Raw genomic sequence first — 16,956 nt, forward strand, 5'->3', positions numbered from 1 at the left:
TGTGGTGGTAGATGCAAAAGTGGGTTGGGAACATGAGTGGGATATAGGTGAATGATGTGAAGTTCACAAAGAATCAATGAAAACTTTTAAGCAAATAAATGGGAGGACAAGAGCAATCTCAAACATGCATTTGTGTATGTGTGTTCTCAAACAAAACAAACAATAAACACACTTGGAGTGAAGCAGAGAAACCCAGCAGCAAGCCTTTCTGGTCTGTATGAACTTCGACATAGCACCTTAGTATATGGACCAAAGACAGGATTTATGCAAGAATGCCCCTGACCACCAGTTTCCCTGGGACTGTGGAATCCCCATTTGCTGTCAGAACCTACTATGGGCCTCTCTACCAGTGACCATTGTGGAGGATCTTCAGGTATTCTGACTGGTACCCTGGAACCGAAACCCTCCGTGACCAATTGCACACCTGCCTCCTTTCCTTCTCCCAGGATACCCTGTCTCAAGCAGCCACAGGCAACCTTGTAGAAACTCTGATTTGGGTCCTCAACAAGGATAACTGGAAACTGGATCCCGATATTACCTGAAAGACAAGAGAGCAGTACAATGGCATTTAGAGTCAACAAAAGTATTTATAAAATAAAACATCCTTGATAGTTCTCATTTTTAATAACATTTTATTAATTCTTTGAGAATTTTGATCTATTCACTCCCATACTACCCCACAGTTCCTCTTTCCTTCCCACATCTAATTCTTGTCATCCTTTTAAAAAATAATATAGTATCTTGAAGCAAGTACCGTTGTTCTCTGGCACTTAGTCTTCTTGGCCCATCTTCTCCAACCATCCTTAAGCCTTCTACTTTACTAAATGTTCTGTGTTCTATGTTGCAATAATTAGAATGTTTCATTTTCACAAACAGAAAAACTACACCTCCAATAATTTCTTATAGCTAAAATTCTATAACTCTTTTCCCCACTGAATAAATTTCTAGATAGTAAAATGCTTGGCCAATGTTTATAAACACGTTTAAGCCTTTGGTTAAGTGTTGGGAAACTATCTTCTGGGACTGTTTGATTTGCAGCTCCTTTAGCTATGTACATATTTCTTACACAGGAGGGAAAACGCTTGACTTGCCAAGCTGATGAATTACAATTTTGGAATCATTCAAACTAAGCAAAGAATACAAAATAGATGGTTAAAAGCAGAACAGAATTTTATAGTTAGCCTATTAATATGAAAAATAAGAAAGGGTATGACTGGACGATGTAACTCAATGATAGAGAACTTTCCTGGAATGGGTTAACATTCTAGCTTTAATCTTCAGCACTGCAAAAGAAATGGCTGGAGGGATGGTACAATGGGTAAAGTGCCTGCCATGCACACTTAAGGACATGATTTCAGATCTCATCACTCACATAAAACACTGGCCATGGCAGTTCAAGTCCATGACCATATCGCAGGGAAAGAGAAGACAGGACAATATTGGGATCTTGTGGTCTTACTGGCCAACTAGTCTAGCCAAAACAGCAAGTTCTGGATTTAATACCAGATCCTGTCTCAAAACAGTAAAGACAGACACCCAACAGCAACCTATTGCCTACACACATGTGAGTGAGTATACCCACACATAGACATGTACATGTATGGACATCGCCTTAGGAGGAAAAGGGGGAAAGGAAGAGAAAGAATGGAGCTATTTGCATTACTTAGCCAACCTTGTCCCTCCTCTTTCTTTCCTACATTCTTCACCCAAATGGTCAAATCCTGTCACTTCATACTCAAAACATATGAAACACTCTGGCTATTCCTCAGCATCCACACTATAACTGCTTTGGTCCCAGACTTCACCCCTCACCTAATCAACCTAGATCTCCTAAATCAAATTCAATCTCCTAAATCCTTTTGCTGCCATGAACTTTGTTTATAAAATATATGTAACACCAAATCTTTGCTGAAAACATTCTGAAAGTGTCAAATTTTCCTCAGAATTAAATCCCTTACCCAGTCATTCACTTATGCTAATGCACAGTGTCTTCTTCACTGAGCCCCATGCCCCAGACATGCATGCACACAACTTACGGCCCTGGCACTTGCTGTCTCTTGCCTCCAAAGTTCTTCCCTACATTCTGTGTCTGGATGGCTCTTCTCTTAAGGTTTTCTATTAAACTTTAAGGCCTTTGAAATAGTACTTTCTATCGACTCCAATTACTATGCAAACCCTTGCCTGTTTTCATCTACATTTATTATATATCAGGCTATGCTTTACTATAAATAGACAAATATGGACCTGAATAACCAATAAAACAGAATTTAGAGGTAGCAATACAGCTTAGTAGCAGAATGTTTGCATAGTAGACAAAGGGTCTGGATTTGAGCCTCAAAATCACACAATCAAGAAAGAGAAGGAGGGATGGGTAGAAAGAAGGGATAAAACAAAGTCTTGCAAATCTTGCTGTCATCATCACAGAAATGAAGCTATTCTAAAGGGTCCTCAATACCGTTCCCTTTGCTACCAGACTGCTAAAACAGTCCAATCCAGAAAATAAAATGTGGGCAGGAATCTTACTGGGAAAAGAATAGGTTAAAGTCTGGTGTCAGTCTGAGGGGGAACCTATATTCCATGAAGAAGCTTCTGACAATTTATCAGATTAAATTGCAAGAGTCGCATGTTCAGTGGAACTGCTAATTCTATATACTTTCCCTTTCTGCTTAGGCTGAAACCTCATGCCAACAGCAGCAGATGGAATTGGAGAATCATTACAACACTTTCTTTTTTCCATTGCCAACTAAGTGAATGAATATTCTTTTCCTAATTTTTACTCTGATCTTTTTAAAGGCCTTATTGAGAATGGTGACCAAACTTACTCTCCCAAAGTTGATAGGACCCAGGGTCTGACCCTAACTTCAGAAACATTATTCCAAATTCAATCTGCTTCAGTAGTGAACATTTTGAGTTACACAGAAATATATTTTGGTTTCTGAATCACTTAAACTTATGGCCACTTTGAGCACTTGGGGAACAACACATTTTTGCCTACAAAGTCTCACAGAAAACTGTTCAGAGATAGCCTGCTACTGCTATCTCCAAGGGGAAAAAAAAAAAAAAAAGCCAGTAGGCATTGCTGTCTACAACAGCTAATTTAAAATGTCACCTTCCCACAACTAATAATCACCTGGGAAAGAGTCTCAACTGAAGAACTGTCTGGCCCAGACAGGCCTGTGGTCATGCACAGGGAAACTAGCTCAACTGTTAACTGACAGAAGTCACTGTGGCACCACCATTTCATGGATTGGGCAATGGGCTATGTAAAGGTATAAGAAGTTTGCTGAGTAATTGGAAGCAGATAAGCAGGCAGCATGGATGCATTCATTTCTTTCTGCTCTTGGTTATGCATATATATATATGCATATATATATATATATATATATATATATATATATATATATATATATATGGCTAGCTGCCTTGCACTGCTGCTTCTGTGTCTTCCCTGCAAAGCCTTTCTTCTTTTATGATGATTTTGTTAGAGTATTTGTCACATTTTCAGAAATAAAGTAGGATGCCATACCTCCACATACTACACAGTTTCTTTTTCTACACTTCCAACCATACAATACACTCCAAGTAAGGTTTCAACTTCTCTGCTCTGTTCACTGTCCTTACAGTGAGTCAAGTAACAAATGAACAGAAATCAATGCACATTTCCTATTACAGCAAGATAGCTTCTATAAGGTAAGTGTCTTGCAAGTATTACAAAGAAAAGACCTATAAAGAATTTGAAGGGTTGGAAATATTCTCAAAGGTTCTGTGATATGAACAGCAGCACCCATGGTTCTAAGACAGCCTTACAGTTTAGTGCAGTACCTGAAGCCTTGTCATCTACTTCATAGAGCAAATTTCCCAGGTGGTTCAAGCTAAGAGAACACCTCTAAATCCACCTCTAATCCTGTGGGATTTGTCCAGTGTTCTACAGTAATACAAATGCCAAGAGGTATGCAAATACAATACAGAAACAATTAGTTTTGGACGAAGCTCACAAACTGGTGATCTCATATACAGATGCAACAAAAATTAGCTGCGTGAAGCACATCTAAAAATAGCTATAGGGAATATTATTTCTGAAGTTTTCTGCAAGATACACAAACAAAACAGTGGTAATCAGAGGAACAGCACCATGGATGAAGTGGGATGCAGAGTTTTCAGAGGTACCAGATGTTGGATTCTATGGCATCTGCCTTTGGAACACAGAGAATATTATCCCACTGCATATTGTTCCCTCAATTCCACTACTATTTAGACACGTTTTTCTTCTCAGACTATGGAAAAACAACTGGCTAACAAGGAGTAGTTGCTACTGTTCCAGCTGGCAAGCACAGAATGAGGAGGACATTAAGTTCAACTACTTAGTTTCCTTTCACTAGAGTGCTTAACCCAAACAGATGTGCGGGTATCATGTGTTGGCCCTAAGAAAGGGCTTCCCTGAACTTGTACCTGGAACGTAGTAGAACTTATGCTAGTCCTTGCCTTCCTCCTCACAAGGGCAGAAATTATACCTCAGTTGTCAAGTTTATGATTCCAATTTGGTTTTGTGCGTCCAAAGTGTCTATCAGGAACTACTTTTCTGTGCTGCAATTCTTCCAGTGTTCAACTTTATTTCCAAACATGACTTCAGAACACAGTGGCAGGCAAGGCATTCATATGTAATTGCAACTATTACAAGCAAAGCAGCATTTTAATTGAGCTTGTCCTTGTTGGGCTTATTTCAACTAGTGTTACTCATGATACAAACACATACAAAGCAATATATATTATTGCTTCTGCACTTCCACTACCATTTTGATCTATTTCTCTTTTCATTATTACCTGGAAACAACATGAGTTGCATTCTCAGTAAATCAAAATAAATGCTTCAATATACCTCTGCTATCTAGGTCATGTCCCAGGGGCTAGAAGGGAAGGGTGATATTCATTTCCAACAAAATGTTGAGGAATAACATTCAGAAGAAACCTGTATATTAATACACATACCAAAGGAGCCATAATATATGCTAATCATATGGCAAACTATACTTTACTGAGCATGGTAATTTAATTGCAACATTGGGGAAGGACAGAGAGGAATACATTTTAGTTTGAGGCCAGCCAGGTCTATACAGTAAGTTCTAGGCTACCCAAGGTTGCATAATAAGACACTATCACAAAACAAAAAACTATACCAAAACCCCTACACAGTATTTTCATTTGAGGGAATATGACAGGCATCTAGGCTAAGTCAGGGGAAAAGAAATACTGCTACAAAATTAAATAAAGAAAATGATAAAGAAGCCAGAGTAGCTCTATTGTCCCAGCAATGTGCAGTTAGAAATAGAAATATCTGGACAGTTGAAAGTCATGGTGCAGGGTTCCTTCCGGTCTGGGCCAGAGCACTGAGCAGATCTTGGGTGGCAGCTCTGCCCCAAACCTCCAAGAACCCAGAGGAAGCAGGGATCCCAGGCGCTCGAACTTGGACAGTGTCTTAGAAACTAGTTCTCAGATCTGAGGCCTGGACCAGACCTCTGCCAGGTCTACTGTTGTGTGGACCCCGATTCCACCTGAGATATACTGGAAGGTCCACTCAACCCAGAGCCACAGAGGAACAACTGAACTCAGAGCTTCAGACAATATATCCTGAGATATTCTAGAGGAGACACTGCACCCAGAACAGCAGACACCTAGCTGGACTGCTACCTTGGAGGCACCATATCCTGAGGCATCCTAGAGGTACCACTGTAATCAGTGCAGCTGGAAAAGATCATGGAGACATCTGGACCCCTAAAAGATCAGACACAAGCTAGATAACTGGAAAGGCAGGCTTCAGTCAGAGACAGCAAGTACAGGCAGCACTAGAGTTAACCAGATGGCAAAAGGCAAGGGCAAGAACATAAGCAACAGAAACCAAAGTTACATGGCATCATCAGAACCCAGTTCCCCCATCAGAGCAAGCCCTGAACACCCCATCACACCAGAAAAGCAGGATTCAGAATTAAAATCACTTCTCATGATGATCATAGAGGGCTTTAAGAAAGACATAAATAACACTCTCAAAGAACTTAAGGAGAGCACTGGTAGACAGATAGAAACCCTTAAAGAGGAAACACAAAAAATCCCTGCAAGAAAATGCAACCAAACGGGAAAAGGAATTAAACAGAACCATGCAGGATCTGAAAATGGAAGTAGAAACAATAAAGAAATCACAAAGGGACAATACCCTGGAGATAGAAAACCTAAAAAAAAAAAGATCAGGAGTCATACACACAAGTATCACCAACAGAATACAAGAGATGGAAGAGAGAATCTCATGTTCAGAAGAAACCACGGAAAACAATGACACAACTGTCAAAGAAAATGCAAAATACAAAAAAAAAAAAAAAAAAAAAAAAAAAAGCTACTAACCCAAAATATAGAAGAAATCCAAGACACAATGAGAAGGCCAAACCTAAGGATAATAGGTATAGATGAGGGGGAAGACTCCCAACTTAAAGGACCAGTAAATATCCTCAACAAAATTATAGAGGAAAACTTCCCTAACCTAAAGAAAGAGATGTCCATAAATATACAAGAAGCCTACAGAACTCCAAATAGTTTAGACCAGAAAAGAAATACTTCCCGCCATATAATAGTCAAAACATCAAATGTACAAAACAAAGAAAAAAATACTAAAAGCAGTAAGGGAAAAAGGCAAAGTAACATATAAAGGCAGACCTATAAGAATTACACCAGACTTCTCACCAGAGATCATAAAAGCCAGAAGATCCTGGACCGATATCATACAGACCCTAAGAGAACACAAATGCCAGCCCAGACTACTATACCCAGCAAAACTCTCAATCATTATTGATAGAGGAACCAAAATATTCCATGACAAATCCAAATTTACACAGTATCTCAACACAAATCCAGCACTTCAAAGAATAATTGGTGGAAAACTCCAACACAAGGAGGGAAACTACAACCTAGAAAAAGCAAGAAAGTAATCTTCCAAAAACTGTAAAAGAAGGTAGCTACACAAACATATCTCCATGGATGTTAGCCCAAAAGCTTGGATTAGCGAAGACTCAACCCGCAGAATCACATGAAGCTCATGAAGAAGGAAGACCAAGAGGGGATGCCTCAGTTCTACTTAGAACGAGAAACAAAAATGCTCAAGGGAGCAAATAGGGAAACAAAACATGGAACAGAAACTGAAGGAGGGGCCATCAGGAGACCATTCCATCTGGGTATTCATCCCATGTACAGTCACCTAAGCTAAACACTGTTGTGGGTGGCTGGAAGTGCATAATGTGAGGAACATCATATAGCTGTCTCCTTAAAGTTCTGTCAAAGACTAACACACTCAGAGGATGATGCTCACAGTTAACCACTGATATGATCAGGGGTTTCCCAATGGAGAACTTAGTGAAAGGACTGAAGGAGCAGAAAGGGTTAGTGACCCCAGGTGGAAAGCAACAATACCAAACAACCAGAGCCCCCCAGGGTCTAAACCACCAGCCTGGGAACACATAGGGAGGGACCCAAGACTCCAGAGGTATATGTAGGGGAGGATGGCCTTGTCGGACATAGGTGGGAGAGGAGTTTCTTGGTACCATAAAAAAAAAAAAAAAATGAACACAGAGGGGGGGGGAATGTGAGGGTGGGGAGGGGATAGTGAGGGGGGGTAGGTGCGCTCACTGCCTCATAAAAGCATGAGGAGGGGGATGGGATAGGAGGTTTCTGGGTGGTGGGAGGAAGTAGGGTAAGGGGATAAAATCTGAAACGTAAATACTACAACCAATTTTAACAAGCGGAAAAAAAAAGTTGTCAGACCCAACATCTTAAAAAAAAAAAAAGTCAGCCCCTCTGGGGGGGGAAATTTTTTCTTTCTGGATACTAAAACTTGTTCTGAGAATTGTATATTGCAGAATACACAGCCTTGGTGTATCTACTCATCAAGCATACTGAGCAGACCTGCCCAAACCTCTGATGTCCTGGAATTCCATCTGGATTCAGTGAAGACACAGCCTCAGAGGCTTATCAACTTACTCTTCCCCCCACCCCTCTTCTAAAATCTCAACGCCCTTAATCAGCTTGAAGAAGTTAAAGAAGAGTCAGCGCCCCTATTCCCTGAGCTTGGGGACTAATGTGGTTAATAATGGTCTGTCTTTCTAGGGAAAAGTAGTGGTTTTGTTGGAACAGGGGGGAATTAGCTAGGACTTATTGCATAGCCATAACCTATTGGTAGAAATCTGTATAATTATTATCAAGATGAAGTTATAATTTCTTAAATGGTACAAAATTTACTTTGATTTCAAATTTAAGGTTTTCATTGGTACGAGCCTCTTATTAATATAAAAATGAGATGAATATTGATACTCTCATGGGCATCGTGCCTGTATAACACATTTAGGAATACAATGCCTAGACCCAGCCCTTTTTTAACTTTTTTAACTGATTTGGGACGGTTAGCCTATGAGTTAAGGGACTATAGCAAATTCATGGTTTTGAGTTTATTGTTAGGGTGTTTTCCATATTTTATTTAGAAATAGCTGAGAGGAGTGAACAGACAACAGTCCAGGTTACCTTACGTGGATAGTTGGTTTTCAAAACATCATAAGTCCATAGAACTGATGCTACAAATATTTATATATTAATGTTCATTTTGATTAGAGACCTGTCTGCTCCTGACAGCTTCTTGTCTTGGATTCTAAGAAGAAATTGAGCATCCTTGGAGTTACTCCAGTTGTGTGGTGACAGCCACTAGGCAAGAATTGCCTCTCTCCATCTACAGACAAATTACTGTCCAGAAAAGGACACACATGCAGAATAGTCGACTGATTATATCTGCCTAGACAGAGTAATCAGCCCTTAATAATCCTGCATCACTAAGGTCTGTCAGATGATTCTGGGCCAGAAGGCTGAAGATTTGATGCTCCAACGTTCGGTAGTATAGGGGCTTTTCAGGTGTTCAGCGGTCTCTATAAAGTGGCTAAGTTTTAGAAGTTATGTTTAGTGCTTCCCATAACTTCAGTTAACTCAGTCATTCTGGATTTCTGATGGGGTTGAAGACCTATAGTCTCATAGCCAATCCTGGCTATTTACTTTGAGAGAAAAGATCTGAGTAGATGGTTTTCAGCTGACATTCACTGTAAAGCCAAAAAAGTCAGGATCAAAAGTAAGTGTTTTAGTTAGAAGAGATGACAGAGGTTCTGGTTAGTCAACAGAATGATGGACTGGGTATTAGGACTATCTTGTACATCACTGGTACAATTAGGAATAAGTATGCTCTAATTGTATTTTGAGAGAAAAGTTTTACTTTAACAGGAAGAGTGATATGTAGGAGGAGCTAAGTGGGAAGGAGTACTGAGAGGAAGAGATGGAGCAAGGAGAGAAGATGAAGAAGAGGAGAAGCTAGGTGATGAGAGAGAGAAAGAGAGAGGGGGCATGGAGGCAGATGTTCACATGTCTCCACCAGTCAAAGATAGTTTTTATATCTACGTTGGGTATTGGGTTACACTTCTGATTGAGCAATTACCAAACTTATAAATCCTTTGATTAACATTTTAAAAAAATCATATAAAAGCAAAAAGGAAAGGGGGGGGGCATGGGACAGGGGTTTTCTAGGGAGGGGAAATGTGGAAAGGGGATGGCATCTTAAATGTAAATAAAATATAAAATAAAATTAAAAAAAAAAAAAGAAAGTCATGGTGCAGATATCTGGTAAGTTCAGGGTAGCTTGGGCTTTGATGAGACCCTGTCCCTCCCACACAAAATAGATAAAAAGCCAGAAACCTATAAAAAGGAAAATACATATTAGAAAATGGATTATCTAAGACAAGTTCTGATGTTTTTATTATAAATAAATAAATAAATAAATAATACCAAGCATGGTGCACACACCTCTATAATCCCAGCAATCGCAGCACAGAGGGAAGGAAGTTGGAACACAAAGATTATAAGTTTGACAAGCCAGTCTGGACTACATAGTGAAAACCTGTTTAAATAAATAAAAAGATTAAGTATATAAATATTAGGAATATGTAGGATATATTAAGACAAGTGATTGTGAACAACACTGCTTTTAAAACTTAAGCATTATGAGGAAATAATAACTTCCTAAAGAAATGTTTACCATTACAAAATAGAAAGCATGGATGCAGCATAATTCTCCACGAATTCAAGTACAGCTTTTAATAACGTTTTCTGGAGCTGTGCAAGATGGCAAAACCGTTTAACACCAGCAGGGCACTCCAGCCTCTGAAGCAGGAAGATTGGGAGGCTACAAATGGACATTGTACTTTTAAAACAAAAAAGTGTGTATGTATATCTGGGCACACTCAAGAAAGGCAGAGAACAATCACTGAGAATCAGGTCTGTACTTCCACCATTTTGATTCAGGGTTCCTGTCATTTCTGCAGTTTTGTGCATTCTAGAACAGCTGCATTACCCTCCCCCCCCACACACACACACTTGCTTCTAGACCATATTCTACTGTGTGAGCCTTCCATTTTCCTTAAAGGAATAACCAAATTTGACATGTGTATTCAAGTTGTAAGTCAGACGTGCTCTGTAAATTATTTCATCCACTGATCCATCTTACTGGATCCCTTTTTAGTTCTTATCAGATAGGGTCTCATGCAGCCCAGGTTGGCATACAACTAGACACACATGCAGTATATACTGGCCTTGAACTCTTGGTCCTCCTGCTTCTATTTCCTAAGTGCTGAAATCACAGGCATCCACCAACAGGTCCAGTGATATTCTTATCCAAAATATTCCAGAATTTAGAGGACAAAAAGCCTCTGACACGTTTTGGGAATATGGCTGGCATGAGACTAGAATAGAAATAGAAAAGGAATACTTAACAATAAAACTCACACACACACACACACACACACACACACACACTAGCAACTCAGCAAAAAGTCCCTAATGTCAAGAGAATGTGTCCTTTCTAAACTTAGTTGCCATTGAAAACTCAATTGTCTCAATTCCATTATTCTTGAAAAACAAAACTCCATTATTTGCTTATTTATTCAATATACTCGCAATATACTAGCGTTATATTGGCCAAGCCAAAATATCTGTATTCTTCAACACCCAGAAGAGAGTGGGGGGGGGGGGGGGAAGAAAAGAAAAAAAAAAAAAGAAAAGAAAACACTAGTAGAAGACTACAGCAGTGCTCGCTTCGGCAGCACATATACTAAAATTGGAACGATACAGAGAAGATTAGCATGGCCCCTGCGCAAGGATGACACACAAATTTGCAAATTCGTGAAGACTACAGCAATACATAAGGAAAAGGAGGATAAAAACAAACAAATGAACAACAACAATTAAAAACAACAAACAAAAAACAAAACAAAACATCGGCAGAAAAAGACAAGTTCCTTGACATAAAAATAGAAAGAAAAAAACATCCCAGCAAATGGGAAGTCCATTTTACTTAGAGTCATAAGGAAAGCAGAAACACCTATGATTATGCTAGACAAACTCATTACTGATATTTTCAGCCTCCACCCAAACCAGGATACAACAAGTGTGTATAATTCAAAGTAAACTTACATATTTACTTATTTTATTCAGGTGAAAGAACTGTCTATGAATAACATCCAAATATTGTACTAAATTAGTAGAAATATGTATTTTAGCAAGAATTTTGATCTCAAATTCATAAAATATAACAGTTTGAAGAAAATATAACTAAACACTCAAAATCAAAGTTCTTAGAAATAGAAACAGATTAACTATAAAATTCAATGGCATAAAAATGTCAATATTCTAAAGATTTAAATACAAATCCAACACACCTTGTAAAGAGAAATCCAGTATCTGGGTTTTATAATCTCATTTTAAAATATAAGGTGTGACACTACTGAAAAGCGATGACTACCTTCTGAGTTCAAGATACTTGATGCAATGGAATACTTGCATCAATAGAAAAATGATTTTATTAAAATACATAATAGTGCAATATGTATTTGGGGAACAGTAAAATTCATATAATTAATTATAGGGGTGAGAAAAATATGCACAATAACAAGAGCACACAAGTCTTTAAGGCTTAATGATATCCACCATAATCTAGCTTATAAATACACTAAATGGTCACCTTTTTAATTTTTTTCATAATATAAAAATTGCCATTTATTTTATTTAAGTGTACAATTTCACTGGCACCTAGGATGTTCATTATTGTACATGCAATATCACTGACCAACCTCTAAAGTCATGTTTATTATTTACAGATACCACTGTCACCTCATAGACTGCAAACAAAAAAATTACAAAGAATATGGCTATTGCTATCTTTTAATTATATGTGTAAGTATGAATTTTTTTTATAAAAAAAAGCATGGAAAAATATTATGGGAAAACTTCAAGGCAGAACATTCGCGAATACAGTATTAATTAGACTAACTTTTGAATTAAATTAGCAGTATGTTAAACTGAATCACAACAATTTTTACAAGTAACTTATACAAATGAGGATTGTCAGCTAACAAACGCATAAAGTAACTGATGATTTAACAGAATAGAAAAGGTATTAAGTAAGTTAAACGATAACAAGAAGAAAAAAGTGTGCACATATTGACGATAGTTTTAGAAAGAAAGCCCATGCTAAAATAAGAGATATCCCTATCATTCTGCAACCCATGAACATCCTGTTCTACATATTTTAAAACCAGGTCAGTAGAACCTCGCTTGTCACCTATGAAGTGTTCTAATCCAAGTTCTCCTCAGTCGCCAGCTAAGGGGACCAAAAGGCACGCCTCCTAAGGCTTCTAGTGTCCTCACGCCTGCCACATCCCTCTGCTTCCTGCAGCTAAAGGGTTAAGTGATGAAAAATGGGCTTACCAGAGTGAGGGTGGAATCCAGGAAGCGGAAGTCTCCGCGGCTAAGGCGGAAGAACTAGAAGTTCATGTAAAGGTCCCGAACGCTTCAGAACGCTTCGGGGAACAGAAGGGTCCCGACCAAACACAGGAGAAACCCCAACCATTCTTTCACACGTGTGTCTTACGACAATAGCTCCCTGAGAGTAATGGCTTCTACTTCACTTTTGCCTTCGAGATCTCGCGAAACTTCATTAGCCATTTACATCGTGAAACCTTCACAGCGTGCATCTTGGGAAATGGAGTTTGATAGCGTTGAACCTTCCCGGAAACCAATTGACTGCTTCAAAATGAGAATTACAATCGAAATGATTTGTGGGAAATGTAGTTTGACGGCCTTGATAAGGATGCTCAAGTAGAGTATGTTTATCAGGAGTATTTTTCCGAGTTTTAATTGCACCACAGCATCTTATGGGCCGATCCTCAGCTTGTTCTTTGTAAAATCATCGGCCTTTTAGCAGTGACATTTTCTACTTTAAATATTCTTCGTTATGCAATCACTATGCTCCATTCATAACCCATAACTCTACCCCAAAAGCCAAACTGCCTTACTTAGATATTTTATACACATATTGAAACACTGAAAATATATCCAACGAAACCTCAACTATAGCAGCTTTATCAACTTGTTCATTTCAAAATCGGTGTCAACACAAAACTGCTTTTGCCATAAATAAATTTGTTCTCAAACAAATACCAATGACCATGACCTAGAAACATCAAATGAGAGTGTCACAAAAGGTAAATTTTTACCACAGAACTGCACACATGAAATTTTACTAGTTGTAGAATGAAGAAAGTAAAAGATCAAGACATTTAATAAATATTGAAGTGTTTATAAAAAGATAAAGAGATAAAGAGTGTATGTTCTGTGGGTGTGTGGAGAGGTATGGGAAGGGGATGTCTCAGCGAGCCCATGTAGAGGCATCTCTTCCCATGAGGGACCAGTCACATACCGGTATAGTATAGAATAGAGTTTATTGAGAGCATGGGGAGGGGAACCAGGAGGGTAGTGGAGGGAGGGAGGGAGGGAGGGAGGGAGAGAGAGAGAGAGAGAGAGAGAGAGAGAGAGAGAGAGAGAGGAGTAGAGAAGTAGAGGCCTGCCATGACCACATGGAGAGAGAGGAAGGGGGGAGGGGACAGAGAGGCAAGAGAGAAAGAGAGAGAGGGTAAGAGAGAAAGAGATTAAGAGAGCAAGAGATTAAGAGAGTGAGGAGGGGGCAAGCAGCCCCTTTTATAGTGGGCCAGGCCTACCTGGCGGTTGCCAGGTAACTGTGGGGAGGAGCATTCCTGGCTGTTGCCAGGTGACTGTGGAGGTGGAGTTTAGACAGAATACTAACAAATATGATGAATGATATATTAGTATCTTGCAGAAAAGCAGGAAAAAAACGCTGATGTGTGTCTGTTGCTATCTGACAGCATTCTTAGTTTTAGGATTGATTGATTGATATTCATCTGTTAATTATACACGTTAAAGTATTTCATAAAATGTTGTTCAGATAAATACACGGCTGGGCAATGAAATGAACTGAGGATACTGAATATTACCCAAGATAATTTGGTTTTTGATATTATTAGAACTTCAGATGAAGTTATGAAGTTCTCATAGCCATAGTATCTCTGCATTATCAGCCTACACTCCCAGAATAGAACAAGACCACAAGCTGAAAATCATGATATTATTAAAGATTGAAGAATCTACAAAGTTGATGTATATTTGTACTATTATTTTCTTCTCTTTTTTTTTTGCAGTAGGAAGATTTCAGATAGTAGCAGTCAACATTTTTATACTTCTACTTGTCAACCTGCACTCAGTAGTTCTCAAAATATGACTCATTTTGCCTTGAATATGTCTATTTGACACTAGCATCTACCACACTGAGATGTCAAAAATGTCATCAGGTAGCATCTGAGACCTGCAGTAATGATTCCCAGGCTCTTGCTGTAACTCTGTTCCTGTTTGAAGGTGAAATGGCAGCCACACGCTTATATAGTTGACCAATACAGGAACATCTTTATGAAATGGAGCTTTGACAGAGTCACTAAAGTGGGCAGGTCTTGAGGTTTGAGGGTCTGATTCCAGTTCTATTTGCTTACTGCTTCTTAACAGATGCAATATGCCAGGTTGCCTTATTTCCCTGCTGTTAGGATTTCCCAAACAGAATGGTCTGTATCCTCTGAAACTGTATGCCCAAATAACTCTTTACTTGTAAGTTACTGATTGTTATTTATGTTGTCACGATAAGGAAAGTAACTAATAGAACCGTGCAAACACAACCATTCTACCAAAAACAAACTTTAGATTCAATGTAAAATTCTCATCAAATTTCAAACAAAATTCTTCACAAAATTTGAAAGGACAATTTTCAATTTCATACAGAAACACATGATCAAAATTCCTTATAGCTAAAACAACCCTGAATGGTAAAAGAAATGCTAGTATCATGATCACTAATCTCCAATTATACTACAGAGCTCTAGTAATAAAAGCAGCATGAAATTGGCATAAAACCAGCCACACTGATGGATGTAACTAAAGACCTAGACATAAGTCCACACTGCTGTGGACAACTGGTTTCTTTTATAAGGAAGAAATAACATGGAATAAAAAGATACATCTTAAACAAATAGTGCTGGTCAAACTTGATGGCTGTGTGTAGAACATGCCAAATAGACCATGCATAAAACTTGACTCCAAATAGACTAAAGATCTCAATATAAGGTCAGCTACACTGACTCTAATAGAAGAGAAAGAGGAGCATATTCTTGAACTCATTAGTACAGGAGAATTGTGAACAGAACAACCATGGCTCAAGGAATAAGAACAACTAATAAATGAACCTCATAAACTGGATAGCGTCTGTATCACAAAGGAACATAATTTGAGGAAAGTCAAAGATTACAGAAAGGGAAATTGTTTAGCTATTTAAACATCCAGTGCGGGGTTCATATATGACATATATAAGTAAATAAAACTATAAAAATGAAAAAATCTGGACATCAAGAAAACAACTTATATACTCAGCTAAAGTGTGGTATGGATCTAAACAGAGAAGAATGAATGCTGAGAAAATTTTAAAAAGAAATGGTCAACGTTCTTAATCACCTGGAAAATGCAAATCAAAACTAATTTGAGACTTCCTCTTACACCTGTCTGAATGGTTAACATTAATTAAACAAATGATATTTTATGATACTGAAAATGTGGAATATGGGTAGCACCCCTCTATTGCTGGTGGCAATGCTAACTTGTACAGCCACTGTGGAAATTCAGTGTACCAGTTCCTCAGAAAAAAATGGAAATTGAGCTATCTCAAGACCTGGCTATACCATTCTTGCACATATACCCAAAAGATGCTTTATCCACTACAAAGACACTTGCTCAACCATGTTCATTGCTGCTCTATTCAGAATATCCAGAAGTTGAAAACTGTATAAATGTCCCTTGACAGAAGAATGGATAAAGAAAATGTGGTACATTTTCACAGTTGTTTAAAAATATGTATTCAGGCATTTTGCAGGTAAATAGAAAAGCTATAATAAATCATCCTAAGTGAGGTAACCCAGACCCCAAAAGACAAATATATTATATATTCACTTATATATGGATGTTAGCAGCTATAATCCATATGGCCACAGGGATTAGGTATAGAGTAAGGGTCTAGCAAGGAGAGCTGGATCTCCCTAGAAAATAGATACAGTGTTATACTTGGATGAGGAGGGGAGGTTGGAATAGGAGATTCAAACTTGGAGGGAGGAGAGTAGGGTGAGTATGGAAAAACAGAGAACAGCCAAAACCAAGGATCATTAGAAGGAACATATAGAAACCTAATATAGTAAAGGCTTCCATGCATATATATATGCATATATATGGCATATATATCTTCCATATATATATATATATATATATATATATATATATATATATATATATATGCCATTTAAATGAAACTGCCAAAAAGGGACGAGGGGGAAGCCCCAATGAGACATCTTTCATCATCAAATCAAACCTCCAATTTTGTGTATAGGTGACATTTAATCTAGCTCTTGGCCGTAGGGACCCATGGGAACCCTTAAACAACCAAAGTTATTG

At 38.3% G+C, this 16,956-nt stretch overlaps 1 protein-coding gene and 1 non-coding gene across 2 annotated transcripts in view; one reads left to right on the forward strand and one right to left on the reverse strand.

Moving 5' to 3' along the window:
* LOC143439621 (uncharacterized) overlaps window positions 1-13,032 on the reverse strand; it is a 30,387-nt gene extending 17,355 nt beyond the window's left edge. The window contains 4 exon segments of the mRNA XM_076925948.1: window positions 425-538; window positions 9,871-9,964; window positions 10,656-10,805; window positions 12,829-13,032. The gene's annotated coding sequence lies outside the window, so the exon portion shown is untranslated.
* On the forward strand, window positions 11,150-11,256 carry LOC143439874 (U6 spliceosomal RNA). Its single transcript, XR_013107881.1, has one exon. It is a non-coding gene; the product is annotated as a U6 spliceosomal RNA (small nuclear RNA).
* Window positions 13,033-16,956: the final 3,924 nt, after the last annotated feature.

Source organism: Arvicanthis niloticus, chromosome 27 (assembly GCF_011762505.2).
Source record: "Arvicanthis niloticus isolate mArvNil1 chromosome 27, mArvNil1.pat.X, whole genome shotgun sequence".
Taxonomy (NCBI): Eukaryota; Metazoa; Chordata; class Mammalia; order Rodentia; family Muridae; genus Arvicanthis; species Arvicanthis niloticus.